This window comes from Chiloscyllium punctatum, chromosome 28, assembly GCF_047496795.1.
Source record: "Chiloscyllium punctatum isolate Juve2018m chromosome 28, sChiPun1.3, whole genome shotgun sequence".
Lineage (NCBI taxonomy): Eukaryota > Metazoa > Chordata > Chondrichthyes > Orectolobiformes > Hemiscylliidae > Chiloscyllium > Chiloscyllium punctatum.
The window spans coordinates 83,748,682-83,767,475 of NC_092766.1; the positions used below are offsets into that span (position 1 = coordinate 83,748,682).

An 18,794-nucleotide genomic window follows, 5' to 3' on the forward strand; every position below is an offset into this window, starting at 1 on the left:
CATGCTGGGAGGGTAACTGCTCCTAGGTTACAGATCAATGCACTGGGGTGGGGTACACAGTCCTACATGCTGGGAGGGTAACTGCTCCTGGTTTACAGATCAATGCACTGGGGTGGGGTACACAGTCCTACATGCTGGGAGGGTAACTGCTCCTGGTTTACAGATCAATGCACTGGGGTGGGGTACACAGCCCTACATGCTGGGTGGGTAACTGCTCCTGGGTTACAGATCAATGCACTGGGGTGGGGTGCACAGTCCTACATGCTGGGAGGGTAACTGCTCCTGGGTTACAGATTAATTCACGGGTGATGACTGCACAGTTCCCTGTGCTGGTCAGACTGTCTGGTTTGAGGTTTATAGATTCTGCAGTGATGTGGTCTGTGCAGCCCCTCCTGCTGGATGGATATTTGTTTCAGGTTCACACATTAGTGCCCTGCTGTGGTCTACACAGCTCCCCGTCCTGGATAGATATCTAGTCCGGGTTTATAGATCAATGCACTGCTGTGGTCTGCACAGCTCCCCGTCCTGGACAGATATCTAGTCTGGGTTTATAGATCAATGCACTGCTGTGGTCTGCACAGCTCCCCGTCCTGGACAGATATCTAGTCCGGGTTTATAGATCAATTCACTGCTGTGGTCTGCACAGCTCCCCGTCCTGGACAGATATCTAGTCCGAGTTTATCGATCAATGCACTGCTGAGGTCTTCGCAGTGTATCACTCTGGCCACATTACTGGGTTGTATTGACCAGTGTAATGGATGAATCTGTCCAGATTGCTGGGTTGTACTGAGCAGGACACTGGCCTGGCCTGTACAGTGTTCCCCGGTGAACAGATATCTCCCTCTGGGTGTGTGGTGTCCGGGCTGGTTCTGGGAGGTGGATTGAGAATGTGGTATATCTAACCATTTCAGCTGATCTGGCAATTCCTTTAGTTCCCATTCCTATCATTGGACCCTCCGTGTCTCACCCTATTAATGTTACAGTGTGTCCAGGTACAGTAAATCATGTTGGCGGGGTGGGTAGGGGGAAAAGGTCATGGACAGGTCAAGGAGTTCCCCGGAACCTTCTGTCCCCGACATTCTATAACTGACATTCCCCGGAACGTTCTGTCCCCGACATTCTATAACTGACATTCCCCAGAACGTTCTGCCACCAACATTCTATAACTGACATTACCCGGAACGTTCTGTCCCCGACATTCTATAACTGACATTACCCGGAACGTTCTGTCCCCGACATTCTATAACTGACATTCCCCAGAACGTTCTGTCCCTGACATTCTATAACTGACATTCCCCGGAACGTTCTGTCCCCGACATTCTATAACTGACATTCCCCAGAACGTTCTGTCCCTGACATTCTATAACTGACATTCCCCAGAACGTTCGGTCCCTGACATTCTATAACTGACATTCCCCGGAACGTTCGGTCCCTGACATTGTTTGTGAACGGCCGGACGTCAGTGAATTGAACAAACGGTAAGATCCCGAGGGAAGAGATCCCGTTCCAGGGAGAAGGAGACACTGTTCCGAAGGACCCTCAGGCAGTTAAAGGGGGGAATACGTTTTCCCTGCGTTTACATTTCTCCACGACACAGGATCGACCACAATTTAGACAAAATACAGAAATTCCCAAACTCTGTTTGTCTTCAGGAAACTGGGAGAGAATCCTTCAGGACAGCAACGTTTCCACCTTCCGCATTAGGAACTGGGATGGAGTGACCTGTGTCTGCTCTCGAGCGATCGATTGTGTGGGAATGTTCTAGAAACCATCTGTCCTGATGGATGTGTCTCTGTGTGTTTGGGGAGGGAGGGTTTCTTGTGGTTTATGTCACATTTTTGTCAGTAATTCCGACCTTCCCATTTGTTATTCCAGCTCCAATTATTTTAATAAATCCCTGAATACAGGGACACATTTGAAAATCTCACTGGGTCCCCGATCAAACGGGTCCCTTTGCCTCCAGGCTGATGGATAATGGGTTTGTTTTCCTTCCTCACAGTTAACGTAGTGACCATCTACGTCCTGCTTTATAAAGATTGTGGATTGTATCCATGTGTCAGACGTTACCTGGGGGCCATGGCAGCGGTGGATCTCCTGGTCATTATCCTCGACCTGATCCTGAGACACATTCCCATTGTTTATCGGGAACAGTTTTATTTCCTGATGTTTTCCGTCCCCGTGTGTAATATCCACGCCGTCCTGCTTTATGCAGCCACTGACTGCTCTGTCTGGTTCACCGTCACTTTCACCTTTGATCGGTTTGTGGCCATTTGTTGCCAGAAGCTGAAAAGTAAATATTGCAGTGAGAAAACGGCGGCTGTGGTTCTGGGAGCAGTGACTGTGCTGAGCTGTTTAAAGAACATTTCCTGGTATTTTTTGTTCACGGCTCGGTATTGGCTGATGAACGCCCCCTGGTTTTGTGATGTAACAATCGCTGTTCGAAGGTCCATTGTCTGGGTCACAATCGAGTTCCTCCACCACATTCTAACCCCGTGTGTCCCATTTCTCCTGATTCTGCTGCTCAATGTTCTCACCGTCAGACACATTTTAGTGACCAGCAGAGCCCGCAGGAGACTCCGCGCTCACACCAATGGGGACGCTCAGTCTGACACTGAAATGAGGAACCGAAAAAAATCCATCATTTTACTGTTTGTGATCTCGGCCAATTTCATCCTGTTATGGTCAACGTTAATGCTGTATTCTTTATGGTTCCGGATGTCGTGGATTGTGTATACCCCTGTGTATCTCGATCACTTTGTGCAGGAATTGGGCTTCATGCTGCAGCTCCTCAGTTGCTGCACAAACACCTCGATTTATGCCGTGACCCAGACTAAGTTCAGGCAGCAGCTGAAGAATGTGCTGAAATATCCCTTCACCCAAATCCATCCATCCATCAAATTCCTTCATTAATCAATGCATCCGGAATTTTCTCATTTCAGTTCAGTGTTTCAGCGAGATGGAGCAGCCTGTCGCTTTGGTAACAGACTGAGGGTAGCGCTGGTTTGTCCATCTTTATCCCACAGGGGGGTTACAGGGAAACATTTCAATGTTTCTCACAATGCGGGGGCCAGTGAGAAAAGGCACCATCCCACTGACTGTATCCATTGCTTCCATTAGTAATCAATAAAAATGTTGATTAAAGCGTGCCGAGCAGCAGAGTGACCGATGTTGTTGTGTGTCTTTGTGTTGGAGAAGCTCAGCTGGAGAGAGACAGACTCAGCCCCAAGTCCTGTTCCTCAGGGAAGGGGAGGGCACCGCGCCCTGAGCTCAGGAGCTGGGTTTAACTCCCTCTGCACCCCTCCCACTCCAACCTGGCCTCCCCATTTCCTCTCCCCTACTCTTTCTCATCACTTCTCCTCCTCTCCCTCTCTTTCTGCACATTGTCTCTTTCCCACCTCCTCTCCCTTTCACTCTCTCGTCCCCTCTCAGACACTCCTCAACCCCGATTTCTCCACCTGCCTCCACTATTGTTTCTCCATCCCCCTCCCCCTCTCTCTCTCAAATCCCCAACATGAGATTCTCCACCTGCCTCCACTCTTCACTCTCCCCCTCATCCTTACTCTCTCTCTCCTGCCGTCTCTGTCTCCCTCCCGCAATTCCTTCTCTACCCCATTTTCCCTCCTCCCATTTCCCACATCTCTCTATCATCTCACCCCATCCCCACACGCAGACTCACAACTAACCCCAAGTCTCTGGGTTAGAGAAAGTGGGAAGGGCCAGGGAGACAGTGTGTCAGAGAGAGAGGGAGGGACAGAAGGAAGAGAGATTCAGTCAGAGATAAACGGAGGGAGGTGGGGAGAGAGAGACACCGAGGGAGGGGTATCGCGAGTGAGATAACGGGGAGAGAGCTTGAAGGAGCAGAGAGAGAGAACAGGGGGCAAGAGAGAGATAGGGTGAAATAGGGAGAGAGAGAGAGACAGGGGAGAAGATAATGAGAGGCAGAGGCAATAGAGAGAGAGAGAGACAGAGAGGTGCGAGGGAGGGAACGAGAGAGAAAGGGGGCAAGTCTTAGAGAGAGAGGGAAAAGGAGAGAGAAAGTGGAAGAGAGCGATGGGGAGGCGAGAGAGAGCGAAGAGGAGAGAGGGAAGAGAGAAAGAGAATGAGGGCTGAGAGAATGAGAGAGAGGCAGGTGTGAAAGATAGAGGGAGGGGCAAAAAAGCGGGAGGTCGAGAGAGATAGAGGCGGCAAGAGAGAAAGGGTCGAGAAAGAGGGGTCTCGAGAGAGAGAAGAGGGGATCGAGAGAGAGAGAGGCAAGGAAGCAGGCGGGAGAGTGAGTGAGAGGGCGAGTGAGAGAGAGTTTGTGAGGGCGAGAGAGACTGGGCAAGAGAGGGTTAGAGTGGGTGAGAAAGTGATGAGGTGAGTGAGAGAGAGAAAAACGGGATGAGAGAGACATAGAGGTGAGAGAGAGGGAGTGAGAGAGGGGAGGGCAAGACAGAGAGAAGGAGGGGGAAGGAGAGAGGGGGTGAGAGAAAGAAGAAGCAAGAGAGGGAGGCGTTAAGATATCAAGAAAGAGAGATTGGTAAGAGATATTGAGGGGCGAGAGAGGGAGAGGGAGCAAGAGAGATAAAAGGAGCAAGAGACAAAAACAGTGTTTGAGAGAGATGGAGGCAAAAGAGTGATAGAGGAGGTAAGAGAGAGGGCGCGAAGAAGAGAGAAAGGGGTTGAGAGAGAGAGCGCGAGGGCAAGAACGAGAGCGAGGGCAAGAAAGAGAGTGTGGGCGAGAGAGAGAGAGAGAGAGGATGAGAGAGAGAGTGTTGTGTTGGGAGTGAGCGAGGGCGAGAGAGACGAGAGAGAGGGAGAGGAATGTCAAGAAGGAGAGAGAGGGCTCCGTGAGAGGAGGCTTGACAGTGAAAGGGTGGGAGAGAGAAAGGGTGTCAGCGAGAGCGCAGGGGCAAGACAGGGCGAGACAAAAAGAGAGAGAGAGAGAGAGGTAGAGTGAGAGAGAGAGAGGGAGAAAAGAAACGGGAGAGAGAGAATAAGGGGACCGAAGAGAGTCAGCGAGAGCAATGTAAAGAGAGAGAGAGAGAGTTAGGGGAGAGATAAAGAGACAGGGTGAGTGAGAGAATGATGGAGCGATGGTGAGAGAGAGGAAAGAGAGAGGATGGGTGAGAAGGAGAGAAGGCTGGGAGAGGGTTGTCGAGAGCGAAAGAGAAGGGACGAGGGTGGCAGCGGAAGAGAGAGGGTGAGAGCGAGGGAGTGAAAGAGTGGGGCAAGAGAGAGGATGTGAGAGAGGGAGATAGCGAGAGAGAGACATGAGAGGAGAGAGAGAGAGAGAGAAGGACAGACAGAGGGCGAGGAGTCGAGAGATAGAGGGTGAGACAGAGAATGAGCGACAGAGAGATTGAGAGAGAGAGAGGCTGAGCGAGAGAAAGAGAGGTGCTGAGCAATACGGGGGGGGGAAGAGAGGTAGGGGATGGTGGTAAGTGAAAGCGAGACAGGGGGCGATAACGAGAGAGAGAAGGGGAGAGAGAGAGAGAGATGAGGCGATAGTGACTTGAAAGAGAGAGAGAGAGAGAGAGCAAGGGAGGAGATGGCTCCAGAGAGAGAGAAAGTGAGAGAGAAAGAGAGAGAGAGTGACAGAGAGAGAAAGAGATAGAGGGAGACAGACAGACAGAGTGACGAGATGGTGGGTAGAGAGCGACAGAGTGAGAGTGGGCGAGAGAGAGAGAATGTGCAGGGAGAGTGAATGAGCAGGGAGAGATAGGGTGAGGGGGGAGAGAGGGGCGCAAGAGAGAGGGGGCAGAGAGAGAGGTGGGCAAGAGAGAGGGGATGATAGAGAGAGTGGGTGAGAGAGAGAGGGGGCGAGAGAGAGTGGGGGCAAGGAATTGCGAAAGAGACGGGGAGAAAGAGAGGGGGCAAAAGAGGAGATAGGAAAAGAGAGGGGCGCGAAAGAGGGGGGTGAAAGAGAGGGGGAGTGAAGGAGAGAGTGGGCGAAAGGAGGGGCGTAAGAGGGTGTGGCGAAAGAGAGGGGGGCGAGAGGCGGGGGAGCGAAAGTGGGGGCGAGTGAGAGAGAGAGTGAGGACGAGAGAGAGAGGGAGTTGAGAGAGAGGGAGAGAGGGGTTGGACAGGGAGAGGGGGTTGAGAGAGAGAGGGAAGCGAGGGGGGTTGAGAAAGAGAGGGCAAGAGCGAGGGGGGGAGAGAGAGGTGGGTGAGAAAGAGGTGGGGGCGAGAGAGTGAGGGAGAGAGAGAGGGGAAGAGAGAGAGGGGAGAGTGAGAGGGGGAGAGAGGGGATGGAGAGAGGGGAGATGGAGTGTGAGGCAGGGGTTTGAGGCAGGTGGCGATATTGGATGGGGTTGGCGAGGGTGTGGTGTTGGATGGGGTTGGGGGAAGGGGGCAGTTTTGGATTGGGTTGGGTAAGGAGATGGTGTTGGACGGGTTTGGGGAGGGGGCGATATTTGATGGGGTTGGGGAAGGGGGTGGTGTTGGATGACGTTGTGGGAGAGGGCGGTGTTGGATGGGTTTGGGGAGGGGGCGATATTTGATGGGGTTGGGGGAACGGGGTGGTGTTGGACAGGGTTGTGGGAGGGGGCGGTGTTGGGCGGTGTAGGGGAGGTGGCGGTGTTGGACGGGGTTGGGGAGGGGACAGTGTTGGGGAGGTGGAGGTGTTGGACGGGGTTGGGGAGTGGATTCGTAGCAGGGTAGCAGTGTTTGATGGGAGCAGTGGGCATGGATTTGGGTGTGGGGTGTGGTGCTGAGTGCGGGAGGCGGGGGTCATGTTGGACGGCAGTGAGGGTCAGGCTGTGGTGTGGGTGGACGGCGGTGAAATTCAGGCTGGCCGCAGTGTGTGGATGGCGGTGAGGGTCAGGCTGGGGACGTTATGTGGACGGCAGTGAGGTTCATGTTGGGGGCTGTGTGTGGACGGCCTTGAGTGTCAAGCTGGGGGTGCTGTGTGGACGGTGGTGAGGGTCAGGCTGGGGGAAGTGTGTGGGTGGTAGTAACGGTTAGGGTTGGGGCGGTGTTGGACAGTGGTGACGGTCAGGCTGGGGGCGGTGTGTGGATGGTGGTGAGGTTCATTCTGGGGCAGTGTGTGGACAGCGGTGAGGGTCAGGCTGGGGGCGGTGTATGGGTGGCAGCGAGGTTCATTCTGGGGGTGGTGTGTGGATGGCGGTGAGAGTCAGGCTGGGGGCAGTGTGTGGATAGCAGTGAGGGTCAGGCTGGAGGCGGTGTGTGGATGGCGATGAGGTTCATTCTGGGGGCAGTGTGTGGACGGCGGTGAGGGTCAGGCTGGGGGCTGTGTGTGGATGGCGGTGAGTGTCAGGCTGGGGATTTTGTGTGGATGGCGGTGAGGGTCAGGCTGGGGGTGGTGTGTGGATGGCGGTGGTGGTCAGGCTGGGGGTGGTGTGTGGACGGCAGTGAGAGTCAGGCTGGGGGTGGTGAGGGTCAGGCTGGGGATTTTGTGTGGATGGCGGTGAGGGTCAGGTTCGGGTGGTGTGTGGATGGCGGTGAGGGTCAGGCTGGGGATTTTGTGTGGATGGCAGTGAGGGTCAGGGTGGGGGTGGTGTGTGAATAGCGGTGAGGGTCAGGCTGGGGATTTTGTGTGGATGGCGGTGAGGGTCAGGGTGGGGGTGGCATGTGGACCGCGGTGAGAGTCAGGCTGGGGTGGTGTGTGGATGGCAGTGAGGGTCAGGCTGGGAGGGGTGAGTGGATTGTGGTGAGGGTAAGGCTGGGGTTGGTGGGAGGATGGTGGTGAGGTTCATTCAGGTGTCGGTGTGTGAACGGCAGTGAGGGTCAAGCTGGGGGCAGTGAGTGGAAGGCGTTGAGGGTCAGGCTGGTGGCGGTGTGCGGATGGCAGTGTGGGTCAAGCTGGAGGCAGTGTGTGGATGGCAATGAGGTTCTTTCTGGGGGCGGTGTGTGGACAGCGATAAGTCTCATGCTGGGGACAGTGTGTGGACGGCAGTGAGGGTCAGCCTGGGGGCGGTGTGTGGATGGCAGTGAGGGTCAGGCTGGGAGCGGTGTTAAATGCTGGTGAGGGTCAGGCAGGTGGCGGTGTTGAATGCTAGTGAGGATCAGGCTGGGTGCAGGTTTGGATGGCAGAGTGTGGGCGGCAGTGAGGGTTAGGGTTGGGGTGGTGTTGGACGGCAGTAAGGGTCAGGTTGGGGGCAGTGTGTGGACGGCGGTGAGGGTCAGGCTGGGGCAGTGTGTGGGCGGTGGTGAGCGTCAAGCTGGGGATGGTGTTGTGCGGTGGTGAGGGACAGGATGGAGGCTGTGAGTGGGCATTGGTGACAGATTCCAGCTGAGAGCGGTGTGTGGACGGCAGTGAGGGTCAGGCTGGGGGCAGTGTGTGGGTGGCAGTGACGGTTAGGGTTGGGGCGGTGTTGGACATCAGTGAGGGTCGGCTGGGAGCGTTGTGTGGACTGCGGTGAGGGTCAGGCTGTGGGCAGTAGTGGATGGCGGTGAGGGTCAGGCTGGGGATGGTGTGTGGATGGCGGTGCGGGTCAGACTGGGGGTGGTGTGTGGACGGTTCCGAGAGCCAGGCTGGGGGCAGTGTGTGGATGGAGGTGAGGGTCAGGCTGGGGATGTTGTGTGGATGGTGGTGAGGGTCAGGCTGGGGGCGTTGTTGGAAGACAGTGAGGGTCAGGCTTGGGGCGGAGTTGGACCGCGGTGAAGGTCAGGCTGGGGGCAATGTGTAGACGGCAATGCAGATCAGGCTGGGAGCGGTATGTGAGCGGTGGTGAGGGTCAGGCTGGGGATGGTGTTGAATAGTGGTAAAAGTCAGTTTGGGGGTGGTGAGCATCAGGCTGGGGGTGGTGTATGGATGGTGGTGAGGATCAGGCTGGGTGCGGTGTATGGGCAGTGGTGATGGTCAGGCTGGGGACGGTGTGTGGGTGGTTGTGAGCATCAGGCTGGGGGTGGTGTATGGATGGCGGTGAGGATCAGGCTGGGTGCGGTGTATGGGCAGTGGTGATGGTCAGGCTGGGGACGGTGTGTGGGTGGTTGTGAGCATCAGGCTGGGGGTGGTGTATGGATGGCGGTGAGGATCAGGCTGGGTGCGGTGTATGGGCAGTGGTGATGGTCAGGCTGGGGACGGTGTGTGGGTGGTTGTGAGGGTCAGGCTGGGGATGGTGTTGATCAGTGGTGAGGGTCAGGCAGTGGGCGGTGTTGTGCAGTGGTGGGGTCAGTCTGGAGGCGGTGAGTGGATGGCACTAAGGGTTAGGCTGGGGAGAAGTGTGGGCGGCAGTCAGGGTCAGGCTAGGGATGGTGTGTGGGCAGCAGTGAGGGTTAGGGTTGGGGCGGTGTGTGGACGGCAGTGAGTGACAGGCTGGGGACGGTGTTTTGTGGCAGTGAGGGTCAGGCTGGAGGTGGATTTGGACGACAGTGAGTGTCAGGCTGGGGCGCACTGTTGGAAGGCGGTGTGGATCAGACTAGGGGCATTATGTGGACGGCATTGAGTTTATGGCTGGGTATCCATGTGCGGGTGGTGGTGAGGGGCAGGCTGAGGGCGGCGTGTGGACAGCAGTGAGGGCAAGGCTGTGGGCGATGTGTGTATGGGGATGAGTGCAAGGCTGGGGGCAGTGTGTGGGCAGCGGTGGGGGTCAGACTGTGGGCGGTGTTGGACAGTGGTGAGGGTTGGGCTGGGGGCGGTTTTGTGCAGTGGTGGGGTTCAGGCTGGGGGCGGTGAGTGGGCGATGGTGAGGGTCAGGCTATGGGTGGTGTTGGACGGCGGTGAGGGTTAGGGTTAGGCCAGTGTGAGATGGCGGTGTGGTTCATGCTGGGGCCTGTGTTGTACGGCGGTGAGAGTCTGGCTGGGGTGGTGTGTGGACGGCTGTGAGGGTCAAACTGGGGATGGTGTTGAACGGTGGTGAGGGTCTGGCTGAGGGCAGTGTTGGAAGGCGGTGAGGGTCAGGGTGGGGGCAGTGTGTGGATGGCGGTGTGGTTCATGCTGGGGCCGGAGTTGTATGGAGGTGAGGGTCAGGCTGGGGACAGTGTGTGGGCGGTGGTGAGGGACAGGCTGGCGACGGTGTTGAACGGGTGGTGAGGGTCAGGCTGTGGGCGGTGTGTGGAGGGGCATTGATGTTCATTCTGGGGGCAGTGTTGGACAGCGATTAGTGCCAGGATGTGGGCGGCGTGTGGATGGCAGTGAGGGTCAGGGTGGGGGCGGTGTTGTGCGGTGGTGGGAGTCAGTCTGGGGGTGGTGAGCGGGCGGTGTGTGAACAGCGGTGAGATTCAGGCTGGGTGAGGTGTGTGGACAGCAGTGAGTGTCAGGCTGTAGTGGTGTGTGTGCGTCAGTTAGGATTAGGATTAGGGTGGTGTTGGATGAAAGTGAGATTCATGCTGGAGGCGGTGTGTGGACTGCAGTGAGTGTCAGTCTGGGGTGGCTGTTGGATGGCGGTGTGGGTCAGGCTGGGGCCGGTGTGAATGGTGGTGAGTATCAGGGTGGAGTGGTGTGTGGATGGCAGTGGGGTCAGGCTGGAAGTGGTGTTGGACGGTGGTGAGGGTCAGGCTGGGGGCAGTGTGTGGGTGGTGATGAGGACAAGGCTGGGGGAATTGTTTGGACAGCGGTAAGGGTCAGACAATGGGCGGTGTTGGACGGTGGTGGGGGTCAGGCTGGGGGCGGTGAGTGGGTTTCGGTGAGGGGCAGGCAGGGAGCAGTGTTGGACAGCAGTGAGGGACAGGGTGGGGGCGTTGTGTGGGTGGTGGTGATGGTCAGGGTGGGGGTGGTGTTTGGACGGCAGTGTGGTTCATGCTGGGGGTGGTGTTGTACGGCAGTGAGGGTCAGGCTGTGGGTACTGTGCGGAAGGTGGTGAGGGTCAGGCTGGGGGCAGTGTATGGGCGCTGGTGAGGGTCAGGCTGGGGATGGTGTTAAACGGTGTTGAGAGTCAGGTTGGGAGCGGTGAGGGTCAGGCTGGGGGCGGTGAGGTTCATGCTGGAGGCAGTGTTGTACAGCAGTGATGGTCAGGCTGGGGCGGTGTTGGATGGAGGTGTTGGTCAGGCTGGGGGCATCGTGTGGACAGCGGTGAGTGTCAGGCTGGTGGCGATGTGTGTGCAGTTGTGAGTGTCAGGCTGGGGGTGGTGTGTGCAAGCGTGAGCTTCAGGCTGGGGGTGGTGTTGGACGGCGGTGGGGGTCAGTCTCAGGGCGGTGTGTGGATGGCGGTGAGGGTCAGGTTGGGGGCAGTGTGTGGATGGCAGAGGGTATCAGGCTGGGGGCGGTGTGCGGACAGTGGTGAGTGCCAAGCTGGAGGCGGTGTGTGGGCAGAGGTGAGGGTCAGGCTGGGGGTGGTGTGTGCATGGTGGTGAAGGTCAGGCTGGGGGCTGTGTATGGATGGCGGTGCGGTCAGGCTGGGGGCGGTGTTAGATGGCGGTGGGGGTCAGTCTCGGGTCAGTGTTTGGATAGCAGTGAGGGTTGGGCTGAGGGCGGTGTGTGGATAGTGGTGAGGGTCAGGCTGGGGGCGGTGTTAGATGGCGGTGAGGGTCAGGCTGGGGGCGGTGTTAAATGGCGGTGAGGGTCAGGCTGGGGGCGGTGTTAGATGGCGGTGAGGGTCAGGCTGGGGGCGGTGTGTGGATGGCAGTGGGTGTCAGGCTGGGGGCTATGTGTGGACGGTGGTGAGGGTCATGCTGGGGCGGTGTGTGGACAGGGGTGAGGGCCAGGCTAGGGGCGGTATTGAATGGTGGTGATGGTCAGGCTGGGGGTGCAGTTGGACGGTGGTGGGGTGCAGGCTGGGTGCGGTGCTGGATGGCAGTGAGGGTCAGGTTGCGGGTGGTGTGTGGACGGTTGTGAGGGGCAGGCTGGGGGAGGTCTGTGGAAGGCGTTGAAGACAAATCTGGGTCGGTGTGTGGATGGCAGTGAGGGCAAAGTTGGGGGTGGCGTGTGGTAGCGGTGAGGGTTAGACTGGGGGCAGAATTGGACAGTGTTGAGGGTCAGGCTGGGATCGGTGCTGTGCAGTGGTGGGGGTCAAGCTGGGGTGGTGAGTGGGCATCAGTGAGGGTCAGGCTGGGGGCGGTGTGTGGACAGCAGTGAGTGTCCGGCTGGGGACAGTGTGTGGCTGGCAGTGAGGGTCAGGCTGGGGGGTGGTGAGAGTCAGGCTGGGGCAGTGTTGGACATGGTGAGTGTCAGGCAAAGTGGGAGAGGGTCGGGTTGGGGGCGGTGAGGGTCAGGTTGGGTGCGGTAAGAGACATGCTTGGGGCGGTGAGCGTCAGGCTGTGGGTGGTGTGTGGTTGGCGGTGGGGTTCAGGGTGGGGGCGGTTTGTGGATGGCGGTGGAGGTCAGGCTGAGGGCAGTGTGTGGACTGTGGTTGGGGTCAGGCTAGGGCCGGTGTGTGGGTGGTGGTGAGGGTCAGGCTGGGGGGCGGTGTGTGAGCAGCAGTGTGGGTCATGCTGGGGACAGTGAGGGTCAGGCTGGGGGTGGTGTTGGGCGGAGGGGTGGGTCAGCTTGGAGGCAGTGTCTGTGTATGGCAGAGGGAAGGGTCAGGCTGGGGGCAATGTGTGGACAGCGGTGAGGGTTGGCTAGAGGCGGTATTGAATGGTGGTGATGGTCAGGATGGGGGTGCAGTGATGTAAGGTGGTGGGGGCAGGTGGGGTGCGGTGTGTTGAGGGCCTGTAAGGTTCATGCTGGAGGCGGTGTTGGAGGGCAGTGAGGGTCAGTTTGGGGGCAGTGCATGGACAGCAGTGATGGCCAGGCTGGTGGAGGTTGTGAGGGCAAAGCTTTGGGAGGTATGTTGATGGCAGTGAGGGCAAAGTTGGGGGCGGTGTGCTTCAGCTGTGAGGGTCAGACTGAGGGCGGTGTTGACAGTGGTGAGTGTCAGGCTGGGGTTAGTGTGTAGATGGCGACGAGGGTAAGGCTGTGGGTAGTGTGTGGATGACAGTGAGGGTCAGGCTGGGGCGGTGTGTGGACAGCAGTGAGGGTCAGGCTGGGGCGGTGTGTGGATGACAGTGAGGGTCAGGCTGGGGATGGTGTGTGGGCGGCAGTGAGGGTCAGGCTGGGGATGGTGTGTGGGCGGCAGTGAGGGTCAGGCTGGGGGTGGTGGTGAGAGTCAGGCTGGGGCAGTGTTGGACACGGTGAGGGTCAGGCTATGTGGGAGAGGGTCAGGTTGAGTGCAGTGCGAGACAGGATGGGGCGGTGAAGGTCAGGCTGGGTGCAGTGTGTGGACGGTGGTGGCGTTCAGGGTGGGGGCCCTGTGTGGACGGAAGTGAGGGGTCAGGCTGAGGGCGGTGTGTGAACTGTGTTTGGGGTCTGGCTGGGGGCAGTTTGTGGATGGTGGTGAGGGTCAGGCTGGAGGCAATGAGGGTCAGGCTGGGGGCGGTGTTGGATGGTGTGAGGGTCAAGCAGGGGGTGGTGTTGGGCGGAGGGGTGGGTCAGGTTGGGGGCAGTGTGTGGACAGAAGTGTGGGTCAAGTGGGGGGAATTCCTGGACAGTGGTTCAGGCAAGGCTGGGGGCGGTGTGTGGATGGCAGTGAGGGTCCGGCTGGGGGCAATGTGTGGATAGCGGTGGGGGTCAGACTGGTGGTGGTGTTGAACGGAGTTGAAGGTCGGGCTGTGGGCAGTGTTGGGCGGTGGTGAGGGTCAGGCTGGGGTGTGTTGGTGGGTGGTGGTGAGTGTCAGGCTGTGGGCGGTGTGTGGATGGCATTGAGGATCAGGCTGGGTGTGGTGTGTGAATGGCCGTGGGGGTCAGGATGGGGGCAGAGTGTGGGTGGCAGTGGATGTCAGGCTGTGGGCAGTGTGTTGGACGGCAGTGAGGGTCAGGCTGAGGTTGGTGTTTGGATGGCGGTGGGGTTCAAGCTGGGGTCAGTGTGTGGTTGGCGGTGGGTGTCAGCCTGAGGGCGGTTTGTGGATGGCAGTGGGGTTCAGGCTGTGGGTGGTGTGTGGGCGGCGGCGGGGTTCATGCTGGGGGCGGTGTGTGTTCGGAGGGGACGGTCAGACAGAGGTCGGTTTGTGAACGATGGTGGGGGTCAGCTTGAGGGCAGTGTGTGGATGGCAGTGAGGGTCAATGAAGGTCAGGCTGGGGGCAGTGTGTAGATGGTGTTGAGGTTTAGGCTGGGGCGCTGTGTGAACAGCGGTGAGGGTCAGTCTGGGGACGTTGTGTGGGCGAAGATAAGGGTCAGGCTGGAGACGGTGTGTGGAAGGTGGTGAGGGTCAGTCTGGGGGCGGTGTGTTGACGGCGGTGAGGGTCCTGCTGGGGGTGGTGTGTGGACCTCCGTGAGGGTCATTCTGGGGGCAGTGTGTGGGCAGTGGAGAGGGTCAGGCTGGGGGCGGTGTGCAGTCAGCACTGAGGGTCAGGCTGGGGCGGTGTGTGGACGGGTTTAGGGTCAGGCTGGGTGCGGTGTGCGGACGGCCGTGGGCGTCAGGCTGGGGGTGGTGTGTGTGTGGAGGGGAGGGTCACGCTGGGGGCGGTGTGTGGGCGGTGGTGAGGTTCAGGATGGAGCGATGTTGGGTGGTGGTGGGGTTCAGGCTGGGTTCGGTGTGAGAACGACAGTGGGGGTCAGTTTGGGGGTGTTGTGTGGACAGAGGTGAGGGTCAGGCTGGGGGCGGTGTTGGATAGCACTGAGGGTCAATTTGGGGTCGGTGTGTGGGCAGTGGTGAGGGTCAGGCTGGGGCGGTGTGTGGATGGCAGTGAGGGTCAGGCTGTGTGCGGTGTGTTGATGGCAGTGAGGGTCAAGCTGGGGGTGGAGTGTGGTTGGCGGTTAGGGTCAGGCTAGGGGCGATGTGTAGTTGACAGTGAAGGACAAGCTGGGGGTCGTGTGTGGACGACGGTAGGGGTCAGACCTGGTGCAGTGTGTGGACGGCAGTGAGGGTCAGGTTTGTGGCAGTGTTCTACAGCGGTGGGGGTCAGGCTGAGGTAGGTTGGTGAATGGTGATGTGAGGCTGGGGGTGGTGTGTATGGCGATAAGAGTCAGACTGTGGACGGTGTGTTCGACGTCGGTGAGGGTCAGGCTGGGAGTAGTGTGTGTGCAGTGGTGAGGGTCAGGCTGGGTCAGTGTTGGCCGGGGTGGGGCTCATGCTGGGGGCGGTGTGTGTTCGGAGGGGACGGTCAGGCTGGGGTCTGTGTGTGAATAACAGTGGGGGTCAGGCTCTGGGCGGAAAGTGAACAGTGGTGAGGGTCAGGCTGGGGGCGATGTTGGATGGCAGTGAGGGTCAATTTAGGGACGGTGTTTGGGCAGCAGTGAAGGTCAGGCTGATGGCTGTGTGTGGGCGGTGGTGAAGGTCAGGCTGGGGTCGTGTGTGGTTGGCGGAGAGGGTCAGGCTGGGGGTGGTGTGTGGATGGAGGTGGGTGTCAGGCTGGGGCGGTTGGTGGACGGCGGTGAAGGTCAGGCTATGGACGGTGTGTTCGACATTAATGAGGGTCAGGCTGAGGGTTGAATGTGTGCGGTGATGTGGGTCGGGTTGGTGGAGGTTGGTGGCCAGCAGTGAGGGTCAAGCTGGGGGCTGTGTGTTCAACGTCAATATGTCAGGTTTGGGGTGGTGTGTGGATGGCGGTGACGGTCAGGCTGGGGTTGTGCTGGACAGCAGTGAGAGTCAGGCTAGGGACGGTGTGTGGATGGCATTGAGGGGCAGGATGGGGGCGGCATATTGACGGAGGTGAGGCTCAGGTTGGGTACAATGTGTGTACGGCAGTGAGGGTCAGGCTGGGGGCAATGTGTGGATGGCAGTGAGGGTTCCGGTTGGTGACGGTGTGTGGACGGCTGTGAGGGTCAGGCTGGGGGCGTGTGAGGATAGCAGTGAGGGACAGGCAGGGGGCGGCGTGTGGACAGCGATAGGGGTCAGGCTTGATGCGGTGTGTGGATGGCAGTGAGGGACAGGGTGGGGGCGGTGTATTGACGGCTGTGCGGGTCAGCCTGGGGGAAGTTGGTGGACGGCGGTGAGGATCAGGCTGTGAGCGGTGCGTTCGATGTTGATGAGGGTTACGCTGGGGGTGATGAGTGGACGTCAGTGAGTGTCAGGCTGGGGGTGGTATGTGGATGGTGGTGAGGGTCAGGCTAGGGGCAGTTGGTGGACAGAGGTGTTTGTCAGGCTGGGGGCGGTAGTGGACTGTGGTGAGAGTCACACTGTGGACAGTGGGTTTGCCGTTGATGAGGGTCAGGATGGGGGGCAGCGTGTGGACAGCGGTGAAGGTCAGACTAGGGGCGGTGTGTAGACAGCAGTGAGAGTCAGGCAGTGTGCAGTGTGTGGACAGCAGTGAAGGTCAGGGATGGTGTAGTGTGTGGACGGCGGTGAAGGTCAGGCTGGGTGCAGTGTGTGTGCAGCGATGAGGTTCAGGCTATGGGTGGTGTGTGGACAGCAGTGATGGTCAGGCTAGGGGCGGTGTGTAGAAAGCAGTGAGAGTCAGGCAGGGTGCAGTGTGTGGATGGCATTGAAGGTCAGGTTGGGTGCGGTGTGCGGACGGCGCTGAGGGTCAGGCTGGGTCAGTGTTGGATGGCGTGAGGTTCAGACTGGGGGCAGTGTGTGGACAGTGGTGGAGTTCAGGCTGGGAGTGGTGTGTGGACTGAATTGGACAGTCTGTGGACGGTGTGTTGATGATGGTGAGGATCAGGCTGGGGACGGGTGTGGACGGCTGCGAGGGTCAGGCTGGGGGCGGTGTGGGACAGCAGTAGGGGTCAGGCTGGGGGTGGTGTATCGATGGCGGTGAGGGTCAGGTTTGTGGTAGTGTTTGACGGCGGTTGGGGTCAGGCTGGGGGCGATGGGTGGACGGTAGTTGGGGTCAGCCAGGGGACAGTTCGTGGACGGCGGTGAGGGTCAGGCTGTGAGCAGTGTGTTCAACGTCGATGAGGGTCTTGCTGGGGATGGTGCGTGGACATCAGTGAGTGTCAGGCCGGGGGTGGTGAGTGGATGGTGGTGAGGGTCAGCCTGGGGGCATTGCATGGGCGGTGGTGAGGGTCAGGCTGGGGGCGTTGAGTGGTAGATAGTGTGGGTCAGGCTGGGTGCTAATTTTGGACGTCAGTCAGAGTCAGGCTGGGGGTGTGTTCGACGTCAATGAGAGTCAGTCTGGAGATGGTGTGTGGGCGATTGGGAGGGTCAGGCTGGGGCAGTGTGTGGGCAGGGGTGAGGGTCAGGCTGGGGGCAGTGTGTGGGTGATGTTGAGGGTCAAGCTAGGGGTGGTGTGTGGGTGGTGGTGAGGGTCAGGCTGGGGGCGTTGTGTGGGCAGTGGTGACAGTCAGGCTGGGGGCGGTGTGTGCTTGGCATTGGGGGTCAGGTTGGGCGCAGAGTGTGAACGGCGGCTAGGGCGGTGTGTGTTCGGAGGGGAGGGTCAGGATGTGGTCGGTGTGTGGATGGCAGTGAGCAACAGGCTGGGGGCAGAGTGTGGATGGCGCTGAGGGTCAGGCTGGGGGTGGTGTGTTCGATGTCGATGAGAGTCAGGCTGGGGAGTGTGTATACTGTGGTGAGGATCAGGCTGGGGTCATTGTTGGCCGGCGGTGACGGTCAGGCTGGGGGCCGTGTGTGCGCAGTGGTGAGGGTCAGCCTTGGGGTGGTGTGTACGGCGGTGAGTGTCAGGCTGGTGGCAGTGTGTGGATGGTAGTGAGGGTCATTCTGGGGGTGGTGTGTGGGCGGTGGTGAGGATCAGGCTAGGGGCAGTGTGTGGGCGGTGGTGAGGTTCAGGCTGGGGATGGTGTGTATATGGTGGAGAATGTCAGGCTGGGGGCGGTGTGTAGACGGCAGTGAGGTTCAGGCTGGGGACGGTGTGTGGACAGCGGTGAGGGTCAGCCTTGCAGTGGTGTGTGGGCGGTAGTGAGGGTCATTCTGGGGTTGGTGCGTGGGCGGCTGAGAGGGTCAGGATGGAGACGGTGTGAGGGTGGCGGTGAAGGTCAGGCTGGGGGTGGTGTGTGGACGGCGGTGAGGGTCAGGCTGTTGGTGGTGTGTGGACGGAATTGAGGGTCATTCTGGGGTGGTATGTGGGCGGTGGTGATGGTCAGGCTGGGGGTGGTGTGTGGGCGGTGGTGTGGGTCACCTTGGGGGTGGTGTGTGGAAGGTGGAGATTGTCAGGCTGGGAACAGTGTGTAGATCGCAGTGAGGGTGATGCTGGGTGCGATGTGTGGCCAGTGGTGAGGTTCAGGCTGGGGGCATTGTTGGATGGTGTTGGTGTCAGGCAGGGCGTGGTGTGTGTTCAGACGGGACGGTCAGGCTCAGGTCGATGTGTGAACAACAGTGAGAGTCATGCTGGGGCAGTGTGTGGACGGCGGTGAGGGACAGGCTGGTGGTGGTGTGTGGACGGCGCTCAGGGTCAGGCTGGGGGCGGTGTGCGGATGGCAGTGAGGGTCAGGTTTGGGTCAGTGTTAGACGGCAGTGAGCGTGAGGCTGGAGGCAGTGTGCGGGCAGTGGTGAGGGTCAGGCTTGGGGCTTTGTGTGGTCTCGGTGATGGTCAAGCTGGCGGTGGTGTGCGGATGGCAGTGAGGATAAGGCTGGGGCGGTGTGTGGGCGGTGGTGAGGTTCAGGCTTGTGGCAGTGTTGGACGGTGATGGGGTCAGGCTGGGGAGGGTGATAGATAGCGGTGGGGTCAGGCTCATGGCGGTTGGTGGATGGTGGTGAGGGTCAGTCTGGGGGTGGTGTTTAGGTGGCGGTGAGGTTCAGGCTTGTGACAGTGTTAGACGGCGTTGGGGGTCAGGCTGGTGGCAGTTGGTGGAGAGCGGTGGGGTCAGACTGGGGGTGGTTGGTGGATGGTGGTGAGGGTCAGGCTGGGAGCGATGTGTAGAAAGCGGTTGTGGTGAGGTTGGGCGCAGAGGGTGGATGGCAGTGGTGGTCAGTCTGGGGGCGGTGTGTGGATGGTGGTGAGGTTCAGGCTGGGGGTGGTGTGAGGATGGCAGTGAGGGTCAGGCTGGGGGTGGTGTTGGATTGCAGTGCAGGTCAATTTGGGGTCGGTGTGTGGGCGA

The 18,794-nt window shown here is 59.2% G+C and overlaps 1 long non-coding RNA gene across 2 annotated transcripts in view; it reads right to left on the reverse strand.

Moving 5' to 3' along the window:
* Nucleotides 1-2,175: 2,175 nt before the first annotated feature.
* Nucleotides 2,176-18,794, reverse strand: part of LOC140453865 (uncharacterized) — an 81,900-nt gene continuing 65,281 nt past the window's right edge. For both annotated transcript variants that reach the window (XR_011952522.1, XR_011952523.1), the window contains exon 3: nucleotides 2,176-2,283. This is a non-coding gene — a long non-coding RNA (uncharacterized lncRNA). The remainder of the gene's footprint in view (nucleotides 2,284-18,794) is intronic.